General features: G+C 36.1%; 1 long non-coding RNA gene across 2 annotated transcripts in view; it reads right to left on the bottom strand.

Annotated features, from left to right (window-relative positions):
* Nucleotides 1–211: 211 nt before the first annotated feature.
* LOC115277226 overlaps nucleotides 212–12,550 on the bottom strand; it is a 12,966-nt gene continuing 627 nt past the window's right edge. The window contains exons 2-3 of one of the 2 annotated variants that reach the window (XR_003902336.1): nucleotides 10,648–10,832; nucleotides 212–243 (exon numbers count right to left, since the gene is read on the bottom strand). This is a non-coding gene — a long non-coding RNA (uncharacterized LOC115277226). Of the gene's footprint in view, nucleotides 244–9,598; nucleotides 10,833–12,550 lie in introns of those variants that run through there. The other variant, XR_003902324.1, reaches the window with a different exon arrangement.

The following is a 12,550-nucleotide window of genomic DNA, read 5'->3' as shown; positions in this document are numbered from 1 at the left end:
CGGGCTCCGCACGCTTGCCCCGTGTTGGGCTGGAGCTCCCACCTCCACTGCCCGTCTCGGGCTGGCCCGTTTTCCAATCTCCTCAGTTCACACTCACTCAGGTATCTTTGAGGTTGTCTTCTTTCTGGATTTCATATTTTCTCCTTCCGCTCTTGCAGATGAGAGTAATGTCCTTCTTAGTTCGATAGATGGGGCAGACGGAGTTTACAGAGCTCCCTTCCTCTCCCCATCTTGGCTCCTCCCCTAAAATATTTTTAAGAGGACAAAATCATCTCATAAATTAAGATACGTTATTGACACATAAAGATGAATGAATATAACATATAATAAATGGACATACATGATACAAATGAGGAAGGTCAAGAACATTACACAGATATAAGGACAGAGACCAAAATTTTTGAGAAAAATTGATAGATATGGAACAAAGGCAAGTTAAACCTAATAAACTAGTAAATGAAAACCTTAAGGAAGAAAAAAAATTAAGAGCAGAACTACTATTTCAAAATGTAATTCAAGAAAATTCCCCTGAAATAACAGAAGACTGAATCTATACATTGAGTTGTTGTCAACTTGGAGCATATCCTAGCCTTAAGTAGACAGTAATGATAAATTTATCTGGGTTTCTGACAAAAGGGCCAAATTTTTTCAAAAGAAATCAAAGCAAGTTGGCATCTGACCTTTTAGCAACAATATTTTATCAGAAAATAATATAGCAACATCTACAATATGTGAAAGGAAATAATGAGCTAATGATATAATATCTAGCCAAGCTATCCTTCCAGATTCAAGGACTAGAGAAAAAATATTTTGAACATGCAGAATCTAAGGAAATATGCTGATGAGCTTTTCCTGAGAAATCTGGCCAACTGATAACTGGGGGGAAAATTGGTATTGAACACTAAATATAAATGTCTAAAACAATTATGTATGGGTGAAGTATGGGCGAAGAATAGTGTTAGTATTATATGCTCAGATAATGTAGAAAGAACAACTTATGAAGAAAAGATAGAGGAAAATTTGGCTACAGTGACAGTTAATTTTAGGTGTCAATGTCATTGGGCCATGGTGTATAGATATTTGGTCCAACATTATTCTCAATGTTTCTGTGAAGGTGGTTTTTGTTGGATGAGATTAACATTTAATAGACTAAGAAAATGAGATTACCGTACATAATGAGGGTGGACCTCATCCAATCAGTTGAAAGTCTTAATTGTACAATAACTGCCCTGCCCTGAACAAGAAGTTATTCTGCCAGCAGGCTGCCTTTGGACTCGAATTGCAACTCAGTTCTGAGTCTCTAGTCGTCTGGCTTACCCCATCATATTATGGACACACCAACTCTCCACAATTCTGTCAGCCAATTCTTAAAATCTCTTTCTCTGTGTCTCTCTTGCTCTCTCTCTTTTGTTCTTTCCCCACATCTTGTTGGTTCTATTTATTTGGAGTAATAACTAATAGAGGGATGTAGGTGATCATTTTTACTATCTTTTAATTTTTAAGTATGTTCAAACATTTTAATGATAAACTGTTTAAAATTCAAAGTTTTTAGACATCTGCTATCCTTGTTATTTGACTAACCCATCTCTTTACCATTGATTTACAATGCCACATTGGCTCATAAGCTAAGTTATATAAATGCATGACTCTCTCTTTTCCTAGCCTCTTTAGTCTACCCTTTGCTTTATTCATTTGCTCTGTTTCAATACTATACTTTCTTATGCAACAAAATTTTAAAATGAGCCCTGATATATTGAAAGAGAAGTTTATTCAGATTGTCCTTCCTTTCTTTTATGAGCTTTTTGGTTATTCTTGGATATTTGCTCTTCAACATTCATTTTAATATTTCATTTTCAAATTTTACTTTGTTGAAATTTTAACTGTAGTTTCAGGTCCGTTTGGAAAGAATTGACATTTTCAAGACATCCATGTTCTATCCTGGTATATGTTAAGCATTACTCTTTTATGGTGCCTTATTTAATGTGCTTCAATAAAGTTTTATAATTTTCTTGATGACAAGCATGAACATATTTTTGGTAAATTTATTTTGGATTACTTTTTATTTTTGTTATTTTGTAAAATGCTATCTTTTAGAAATGATATTTTCTGGATGATTTTTTAAGTTATATACAAACGTAATTGGATTGTACATATTGATTTATAATATCTAAGCAATTTATTTCATATTCAAATATTTTCTTAAGTTTATTTTAGGATTTTACATCCTTGGTTACATTTTTGAAAGTAACAGCACTTTTATTTGTAATTTTTTTATTGAAAGAAGTGTTTAATGTTTTTATTTATTTTTGAGAAAGAGAGAGTGAGTGGGAGGAGGGGCAGAGAGAGAGGGAGACACAGAATCTGAAGCAGGCTCCAGGCTCTGAGCTGTCAGCACAGAGCCCGATGTGGGGCTCAAACCTACGAACTGTATATCATGACCTGAGCCGGAGTTGGATGCTTAACTGACTAAGCCACTCGAGTGCTCCTTCTTTGTAATTTTTATTTTTTTATATTCTGTTTTCTGGCCAGAGCTTCCAGGACCATTATGAAAAGAGTGGTGAATACTTAATGTATTCTTAATATTAAACAAAGCTTTGTCATTAAAATATTATTAATTATGATTTTTATAAATATGTTTTAAGAAACTTTTCTTCTTAATTCCTTATTTACTCTAAGTTTCCACCATAAATATGTTGTTAAATTTCATCAAAACTCTTTTCCTGCATCTGTTGATCTTGCCAAGTTTGTATCTTCTAATTTGTTAATGTGTAAATTAATAGATTTTTTTATTGAGTGGTGTTAAATTCCTGGATAAATCTAAATTGGTCATGATATATTTTCTTTTGTATAGAGTCTTTGATTTGGTTTAGAAGATTTTGGTTAGAATTTTTGTATCTATATTCATCAGAGTCAACTGCCTATATTTTTCTTTTGTTGTATTTGGCTTTTCAGTTTGGGAGTATTGATTTAAACATTGAGGTATTTTTCTCTTTTTCTAGTTTCTGGAAGTTTTCTTATGATTGGGATTATCAGTTCCTGAAATATTTGGCATAATTTTTTTTGTCTGGATCTGGTGTTTTCTTTGTGAAAATACTTCTACTACTCATTAAACTTTTTAACATGGTTACAAAACAATTCTGTATATTTTTAATCTGCTTAAACATTTACTGTGATTGGTAGAAGGAATAAAATGTTTTATCTGAGTACAAAAATAAGCAAAATTTTAGTATCAAGATTCAAGAAGAGAGGAAGACTGGAAGGAATGGAACATGGAGGGAATTCTTTACTGTAGATAATGGTCTCTTTTTTTAATTGGGGTGCTGGTTACAAAGCTGATGCAACCTGTGGAAATTCATTGAGTTGTATACTTATGAATTGTGTGCTTTTATGTTTATGTTACACTTAATTATACATTTAAAAAACATTCAATTTGACAGTGTAAAGTAAGTAATTACAAAGTAAGATTGGTTTTAAGATATGTAAGAATTATTAAGTAATAGGATCTGTATTATTATAACATCACTTTAATAGATGAAATTAAAATGTTAGTTTAATATATCCCAAAGGCATTAGCTAAAATTAAACAGTGATTTCTGCTAAAGTCAGAGAAGTTAAGACGTTAAGGGGTGCCAGGGTGGCTCAGTCAGTTAATGGTCCATCTTTGGCTCAGATCATGATCTTGCGGTTTGTGAGTTCAAGCCCCGCATTGGGCTTTGTGCTGACAGCTTGGAGCCTGGAACCTGCTTTCGATTCTGTGTCTCTGTCTCTCTCTGCCCCTCACTGCTCATGTTGTCTCTCTGTCTCTCTAAAATAAATAAACGTTAAAGAAATATTTAGTCAGAGAAAAATATTTCTTTAACATTAAAGATAAAATCTATAGAACAGATTTGACTATATAAAAGTTAAAAATTATTTTCATACAGGTAAATTAAAGGACAAATGATGAATTGTGAAAAATATCTGCTGCTTTAATGTTGGATAATGAATTAATTTCATTATGATAACAGACCTTTCATAAATAAAAAAAAGTTAGTTTGCCTCAGCAACACACAGGAGGAAAAAAACTGATATTTTTTCATTGGTTTATCATTTATTATTTATATTATTTGATTAAAGAATTTGAGTTTAAAAATGGAGCTTATAAAGTGTGTGTGAATTGAATGCATTCTTATGCATTTTCTGTGGGAATGTAAATTGGCATAAGCTTTTTAGAAAGCAATTTGGCACTATATAAAATACCTAAAAACTGATTTATTTCTGATTTAGCAACTCTATGAATGAAACCTAAGTAAATAATCATTAATGGTTAGAGACATCTGTCAATTGTTTTGTCATATTATTTTTATAATAGCAAACTTTTGGGTTCCAATTATGTCAACAATATAGGATTGATAAAATTATTCAGTTAGAATCATACATTGGGATACCAGACAATAAGATTATGTTATTGATGAGTGCTAAATATGATGAAGTAAATTTCTAATCTGTTGTTAAGTGAAAGAACAGGTTAACAATTGTGCATGTATGTATATACATATAGAAACACACCCACATATATGGATATGGATCTATGCAATGTACATAGGGATATATATCCATATGCATATATTCTCATCAAATTTTTAACAGTGGAGGTATTCTCTGAGGGGAAGAATTAGAGTCTATGACTTCTACTTATCTGCAACTTCTATATTCTCTAAAATGAGGATGTATTTTTGCTTATAATGAAAATATAAGAGGCATTATATACATGCTGTAAGAAATTACTTTTAAATTTATAGAAAACAGCAGGGAGCAAAACCTACCTCTCAGATTTTCGTGCTGGACACACCAGTTCCAAGGCCACCATGTTGTGTCACTCTCTACCTGCAACTGCACCTCACTTCCGTATCTCAGTGAAGCAGCCCGGTTTCTTTTGCACACATATAGGCACTGATTGGACTGGAAATGTACCTGATCCAAATGTGCTCAATGCATGCTTGTGGGAATCCATAACGTGTCAGAGTACAAAGAGTTTTTCTTAACCTTGGAGCTGGTATTTAGATATCCCAATTACTCCTGTTCTCCGTGGAATTTGTATGGAATGTGTTAGATTAATGGCTTTTTTAAATTTCATGTTGAGAGGACAGATCATACTCTCAACAGGAGACAGAGAGCCAAGAGAAAAAGATAACACGAAAAGGGAGGAAGAAGAAGAGACAGAGGAAGAGAAGGAGAAGCTTGAGTTCATCTCCATCTTCAGCAACGGCATGCCCTGATAGTTTGTCAATTTATTTGACACATATTCTCAAGGTATTCTATGTAAATATTTCACCCTTACAGCCAAAAAAATGCCAAGTGGTTATCTTCAGCTATGGGAAGGAAGGTTGACTGATACAGTCACTCCTTGGATACTACCTTTATTTTACACTTATCTAGGCACGTTCCTAAGAGATACTGGAATGCATAGTAGCAGAGGGGATTGTCTTTCAGACTTCTTGCTCTACAGTCTCTATTCCTTATGTGCATGTGTGTTTGAGTCACCAAACTATTTCACTTTAGTAGGAGTTATATTTCGAAAAAAATTTTTTTTAACTTGAAACTTGAAAACAGGCAAAGAGATGCCTGAATGTACTTTCAAGGCAGTGTCACCAGATTTCTAGAAGCTGGGCTCTTTTGCAGCTCCGTAGGGCTGAGGTTAACCTATAGATTTTCTCTGGTAGAGATGTAAATAATTTCTTTCCTGTAGAAGAGACAACCCCAAAGAAGATGGATCACTGGTTTGTAAGAAATAAATCAGTTTTGTTTCTAACCCAGCTATTTTAACCTAACAGTTCTATATTTAATTGCACATCTGAGTAACTTCTCAAATGTTCTTTGTCCTGGTCGTAATGTTTTACTAGTTCTCTCACTAATTAATGAATTGAATAAAATCCTCGACATGTCTTCATTTCATAATTGCATGACAATCCTAATTTTTACCTGTTTTTTGGAAAATTATACTTTAACAGTGCTTTTCTCCGTAAATCCTCTTTTTCTTTTGGAGAAAATATTTAATATGGTACAAGCTGACAATTGTATTTACAGAATTCTTTCTTAATCCTAGACTTACCAATTTTTCCTTGCTATGACTTATATATTTAAATGGGGATATTTCATATAGGTTTTTGCTTTTTATGTGTAATTGTTATTCACTGTCTTCATCAGATTTTGCTGGGCAGAGAGCAGCCTGTTTATTTTTTCGAGTTTCTTTTCATGATGCTTTAAAAACAATAGGCGGTAAATAAATGTTGCTTGATACAAACATTTAATAGCCAATGTTTACTCCCTCAAAATTTCTTTAAAATTTGTTTAATTCGGGGGCACCTGGGTGGCTTAGTCGGTTGAGCACCCGGCTTCGGCTCAGGTCATGATCTCTCAGTTTGTGAGTTCGAGTCCCTTGTCGGGCTCTGTGCTGACAGCTGGGAGCCTGGAGCCTGTCTTCTGATTCTGTGGCTCCCTCTCTTTCTGACCCTCCCTGCTCATGCTCTGTTTCTCTCTATCTGAATAATAAATAAAACATAAAAAACATTTAAAAATTCATTTAATTTGCAGATCACTCTCTGTGACTTTTAGTCATCTGTAGTGATAAAGAATTCCACTGAGATTTTCTCACTTCTTTACTTACAATTCCCATATCATAAATGATGACATAACAGATGAGGTCATTTTTTATATCCTCCTTTATTTCTTTTTCCTGTTGACAAATATTTATTGAGACCCTCCTCTGTGTGGTACTGATCTGGGATTTGAATATGTACAAGAATTCAGGAAATTACATAATAATTTGTAAGGATTGTTCCCTAAATATAGGTTTAAAGCAAGGGGAGCTATCTGCTAAATTTCCAATTACTATTCTAAGATTTCTATTTCTATTTCTATTCTATTCTTTTCAAGAATCAAGATGGAAAAAAGCAATGGAACAAAAACATCTTCCTCCTTGAATAATTTCCTTGAAAAACTAAGTACTTTCTAATTCTTCTATTTCATAGATTCAATGATGATTTATGCTTTATGATTTCCTACCCCAAATCTGATTTAACAATAAACTTCACAATTCTTCTACTTAAGGTAAACAACCTTGGTTAAGAATCATTGCCATTTTTCAAATGACCTGCCTTTACCAGTATTAGTCTTTGCTTTTTGTAAGTAAAATCAACCAGAACCAAAACAAACAACCCATTTGTACTAGCATTTTTAATAAGAAGCAAAAAAGGATGCCTGAGTGGTTCAGTTGGTTTAGCATCCAACTCTTGATCTCAGCTCAGGTCATTATCTCATAGTTTGTCAGATAAAGCCCCACATTGGGCTCTGTGCTGTCACAGACTCTCAGTCCCACATTGGGACTCTCTCCTTCCCTCACTGCCCCTCCCCCCTCGCTGACTCTCACTCTTTCTAAATAAATAAATAAATAAACTTAAAAAAAAAAAGGCAGCAAACCCATAAGCAAGAAGAAACTTGGCATGAGAACTTGGAGAGAAATGTTTCATTTTGCATTGTTCTTTTGTTAAAAGTAATCGAAGTGGTCATTCACCATAGATAAAACAATGTAAAAAAAGGAAGTGAAAGTGAAATAAAATTATCCAATATTACAGTTGAACATATTGATCACTCCTTTCAATCCACACACTAACAAAGGAATATTCATAGAAATTAACACAACATGGTGAGTCATGGACCCAAAAGTGTCAATTAACATGTGTGAGTTCATACAGCAGATTAAACTGTGCCTACATACAGCCTCTGACTCAGAGATTTTGGGCAGAAATGTCTTTGGCAACCATCTAAGATAGGGTAAAAATCATTTTCAAAGTTAAGCAAACATTGTGGGTGGGTCCTTCAACATGCCAAAAATATTGAAGTCAGTAGTCATACTTGCATTGGCTTTGTGTGATTTCTGAGGCTGGCGTGGGGGGCAAGGATAGAGACTGTTGCTGGAGTAAAACGAGAGGGGCTTTGGAAACAAAATCCATAAAGGAAGAGCAAAATATTGCCAAGTATTGAGAAAGTGCTTTTCCTGGTAGTAGTTAATCCAGAAGTAGTTCTCCTTCTGCTAAAATCCTGAGTGGTCTAAAAAATAATTCTCAGGGCTGCACGAGGTACAGAACAATTGCAGCAAGCCATTTTGTGTATATAGTTTACTTGGTCGGCTATCCACGTTCCATGCATATAAAACAACCTACAGCAAGCATATGAAGTGGTTAGAGTTGTCAAAATAGAGTTTAATTAAGCTATTCTTTTTGAAGTCTGAACTTTGAGCCATACAGTATCAATTCTGGTCTGACAGAGTAACCATTGTTCCAGCCTGGTGTGTGATGGTGACCAGATAGAAGCAGGCAGGCTAACAGTGATGAAGAAAGAGACAATATAGTAAGTGGTTCCAGCACAGAGGGAGAGTCTATTACCTAAAGGCCTTTCATCCTCATAATAAATCTTCGAAACAGGCATTATTATGCCCATTTTCCAGGTCAGGAAGTTGAGGCTCAAAGAAATTAAAATATTTATTCAAGACTTAAGAACTATTGCCATTTTTTTCACAGCAAAATCCCACTTAGCTACTCCTAGCTAAACATTTCATCACTTCTTTAGTGAGGAGGACTCTACTTATCAAGAAAATTATTTTGCAATGATAGCCATACGTAATATAGGGGCACATCTACGCATCTGTATGGATGATGGCTCTGCTGAGCAATTTTGCTTGCATGCAACCACCTGACTCTAACTATTTACGGGAACCATAGGACATAGAGACAGATGGCAGGCTAGGTCTGGAACGGGTGGTCAAATTGGAGAAACAGGTAGAGGAGTTAGGCCTGCTCTGAAGACTTCAGTATCAGAGACTCAGGTATTTCTTTTTCTTTTCTTTTTTTTTTCCTCCATAATATTTTATTGTCAAATTGTTTTCCATACAACACTCAGTGCTCTTCCCCTTAAGTGCCCTCCACCATCACCACCACCTCTTTTCCCCCCTCCCCCTTCCCCCTCAACCCTCAGTTCATTCTCAGCGTTCAATAGTAGAGACTCAGGTATTTCTTACTAGACTTTCAGTGACGTGTATTTCCCTTCGATTTCCACATTCCTAGGAAGAAATTCTTCAAGGAGTCAACATTTTATGTGGAGATCAAGCAGGTTGTCATGAGATCCATGAGGGAGTGTTAGCAGCACTGTGATGGTCCGTGGGGACACTTGTCACTTCTGTGTGTGATATGTATGTGCATACCGATAAGTGTACACTTGTACTTGACTTTGGTAAAGCATAAAGACTAAATTACGTGGATACGTCTAATTATTCTTAAGATTTTTTAAAATTTAGGACTTACTTTTTAGATTTTATTAAGAAAAGGTGTACAAACCAGATAAGCTAAAACTAATATTTTGCAGTAAGATTTTCCTGCCCGCCAGTTAGAAAATTAAGTCCCTAACACTTGAACTTGAATCTAAACCTGAACAAGACCTAATATTTTTCAAAGGTTTTATGCTTTCAAAGTGATTGACAGACCATTAATTTCCTTCCTTTCTGTTCATAGTTTTTCTTCATAAAATGAGCATAAGTGCTTAGCCCAAGAGAATACACAGGAGCTGCAGTAATGTTTCTAATTTAATGAAGCTAGGTTTTTCAGGAAAAACGGTTTGGGGCATATTAACACTCACCCATGACTTTGTTATATGTTTCACTTTAAAATATTTTGGTGTGATATCACACACATGATATGATTTAGTTGCTTCCACAGACTTCTCCCTCAAGTGCCTCTTCTGATCTCTAGGAGCAGCTTACCATGTTTTCTAGAAAGGAGGAACGTACTATACAATAATTGACATTGAACAGATCAATTTGGCTATACACTGGGAGTGATGCATTTAGCAAACCATACCAATACTATTTTTTATCATTCTGGTTCCTTGTACTTCCTTGTAGAACTCATAGGTGCAAAATCAAAAAAAGTCTATCCATAATAAATACTGTGAGTTTTCTCCAAACACAAAATTATTTGAGTATAACAACCAAGTAGTGGAAATGAATTAGTCTTCCTTAACTTTTGGAGGGTTTAGGCGAGAGGCAGAACTCTAGGGAGGGAATATTTTCTTTCCTCCTGCGCAATGGCACATGGTCTTGCTCATCCGAGCTTTGAGAAGAGAAGTCATCGTAGTTGATTTCTCTTTATTGACATGTTTTCTGCTCACGTTCAAAGCAACCCTCAAAAGGAAGTAAGCAAGAGCTATGATGTTTTGGGTGCCTGGTTGCTCAGTTGGTCTGGCATCCAACTCTTCATATTAGCCAGCTCATGAGCTCCAGCTCTGCCTCAGATTCTGTGTCTCCCTCTCTGTCTGTCCCTCCCCCATCCATGTTCTGTCTCTCTCTCTCTCTGTCTCTCTCAAAAATGAACAAACATTTAAAAAATTTTAAATACATGGTTAACACCTAAAAATCTGCCCAATTCTCTGTATAGTTGCCATGATACTTATTTAAGCAGTCTTTACATATTGATAAATAGTTTTTTGCTATTACTAACAGCACTGAAATGAACAACTTTGCACACATCTCTTTGCACATATGTGGCTATGCATTACTCAGTGTTCATTTCTGAAAACAGGAAACCACTGCATTTTAGGGAGTTGGGGGTTCCATACAGTGAGCTCTGTGCTTGCAAACCAGAAGAGGCTGTTGGCACAGCCGACGATGAGCTCTTAGGATGATCCTCGAGGAGCATCACAGAATCAACAGGCCCCGGGAACTCTCCTGCAACCTCTCCAGCCAGTCCTCCAACACTGAGTTCCAAAACATATCTCATAGCTGCCATTCAGGGATCAGGAGGCTGAAATCAAGAAAAAATTGCCACCATGGAAACTACCTTTTCATAAAATAGTCCAAAGAAGCAAAATACGGCTTCACGTGCATTTCTGCTTTCTAAATCTACTTGATCACGTATAACTGATGGAACCCAATTTGTTTGTAGAACCTTGATCCATAGGAGTCTGAGAAGTAGCAATTTTGGTTTGCTAGACTCTGCAACAATATAAATAGGCACTCTAGAAAAAAAAGGCAGGCATCAAGAGTGTGTGAGTCAATCCAACAGAAAACACAACTGTCACTTTAATTGATGATGTTGTTCCAAAGAATTCAGAAAATCTCATACAGAAACACTGAAGGTAAAAGTTCCATTAATATTACTAATTGGAACGAATGTTTTTTATTGACATTTTTTACTGACATTTTTGACTACCATAGGTCAGAGCAACACCCACCTCCACTCCTCCCCAGCAACCTCTCTAACATATTCCCTTTAGCCAAAGAAGATGGTCCAAAAGAAGCAGAAAGAGTTTTCTATAGAGCAAATAGTCAGGGGAGCTTACATATACACATACAGCTCACGCCGTGGTGATTCCGGCAGGAAAGCAGCAGTGGGCTCAAGGGTGATATTAAGGCCTCATGCCCCTGGCAGAGTGAAAACAGTGGAGGAAAAGAGAGAAAGCAGTACCAAGATGCTAGACACTTGATAAAATGTTTGGTTCTTGGAAGTACCAGAGTTAAAGACATTTTCGTTAAAAAAAATTTTTAATGTGTATTTAGTTTTGAGAAACAGAAAGAGAGAGAGAGAAACAGAGTGCGAGTTGGGGAGGGGCAGAAAGAGGGAGACACAGAATCCAAAGCAGGTTCCAGGCTCCGAGGTGTCAGCACAGAGCCCGACAGGGGGTCAACCCAGGGCTTGACCCAGGGTTGACCTCACAAACTGTGAGTCCGATGCTCAACTAACTGAGCCACCCAGGTGCCCCAAAGAGATTTTTATAGAAGTTGTCAAGAGTGACTATAATGGGCAGAAGTTAAAATGCAGGATTAGCAAAAGGGCTGGAAAAGCCATTGACTGGAATATGAGGTAATGACACATGATGCTAATAAGTGATCAAAATCGAGAAATAAAGAATAGTGATTGCTATTATGCATTTATAGAAATGAAGAACTACACAATCATGCTGATATTAAACTAGAATGGTTAAGATAGGAACATATGCTTACTGTTTGCACATAGAAGAAACAAAGTGTGGTGTGAGCAGGAGCACCAAGAAGAGAGGCCCAGGAAGAATATGTTAAACTCCTCTTAGAGGGAAGTTTAACTAAAAGTACCAATGCTACGACTTGGATGGAGAATAAACATTCCTTAGACTATGGAAAAGTGTGGTCTTATTTTTCTCAGAATTTCCTGGAAGGGATGAATCCTAGCACACTAGGTTCTCTCTGAGCTTGGCAAATCCATTACTTCATTTGCTCCCGCTAAAATACTTGGTGTCATCTTTGACTTAGAGTTTACTTGCTTCCTTCTTTCCTTGATTGACTGACTGACTGATTGATTGATTTTGATTTGAGAGAGAGAGAGAGCATGAGTGAGGGAGGGGGCAGAAAGGACCTTAGGCAGGCTCTGCATTAGCAGAGCCGGATGAGAATCCCGCCCTTGGGATTGTGACCTGAGCTGAAATCAAGACTCTGATGGTTAACTGACTGAGCCACCCAGGTGCCCCTCATTTGCCTCCTAAAAAA

This window comes from Suricata suricatta, chromosome 1 (genome assembly GCF_006229205.1).
Source record: "Suricata suricatta isolate VVHF042 chromosome 1, meerkat_22Aug2017_6uvM2_HiC, whole genome shotgun sequence".
In the NCBI taxonomy this organism is placed as follows: Eukaryota; Metazoa; Chordata; class Mammalia; order Carnivora; family Herpestidae; genus Suricata; species Suricata suricatta.
The sequence above is the reverse complement of the archived record's forward strand: the minus strand, read 5'-3'. Positions and strand labels throughout refer to the sequence as shown.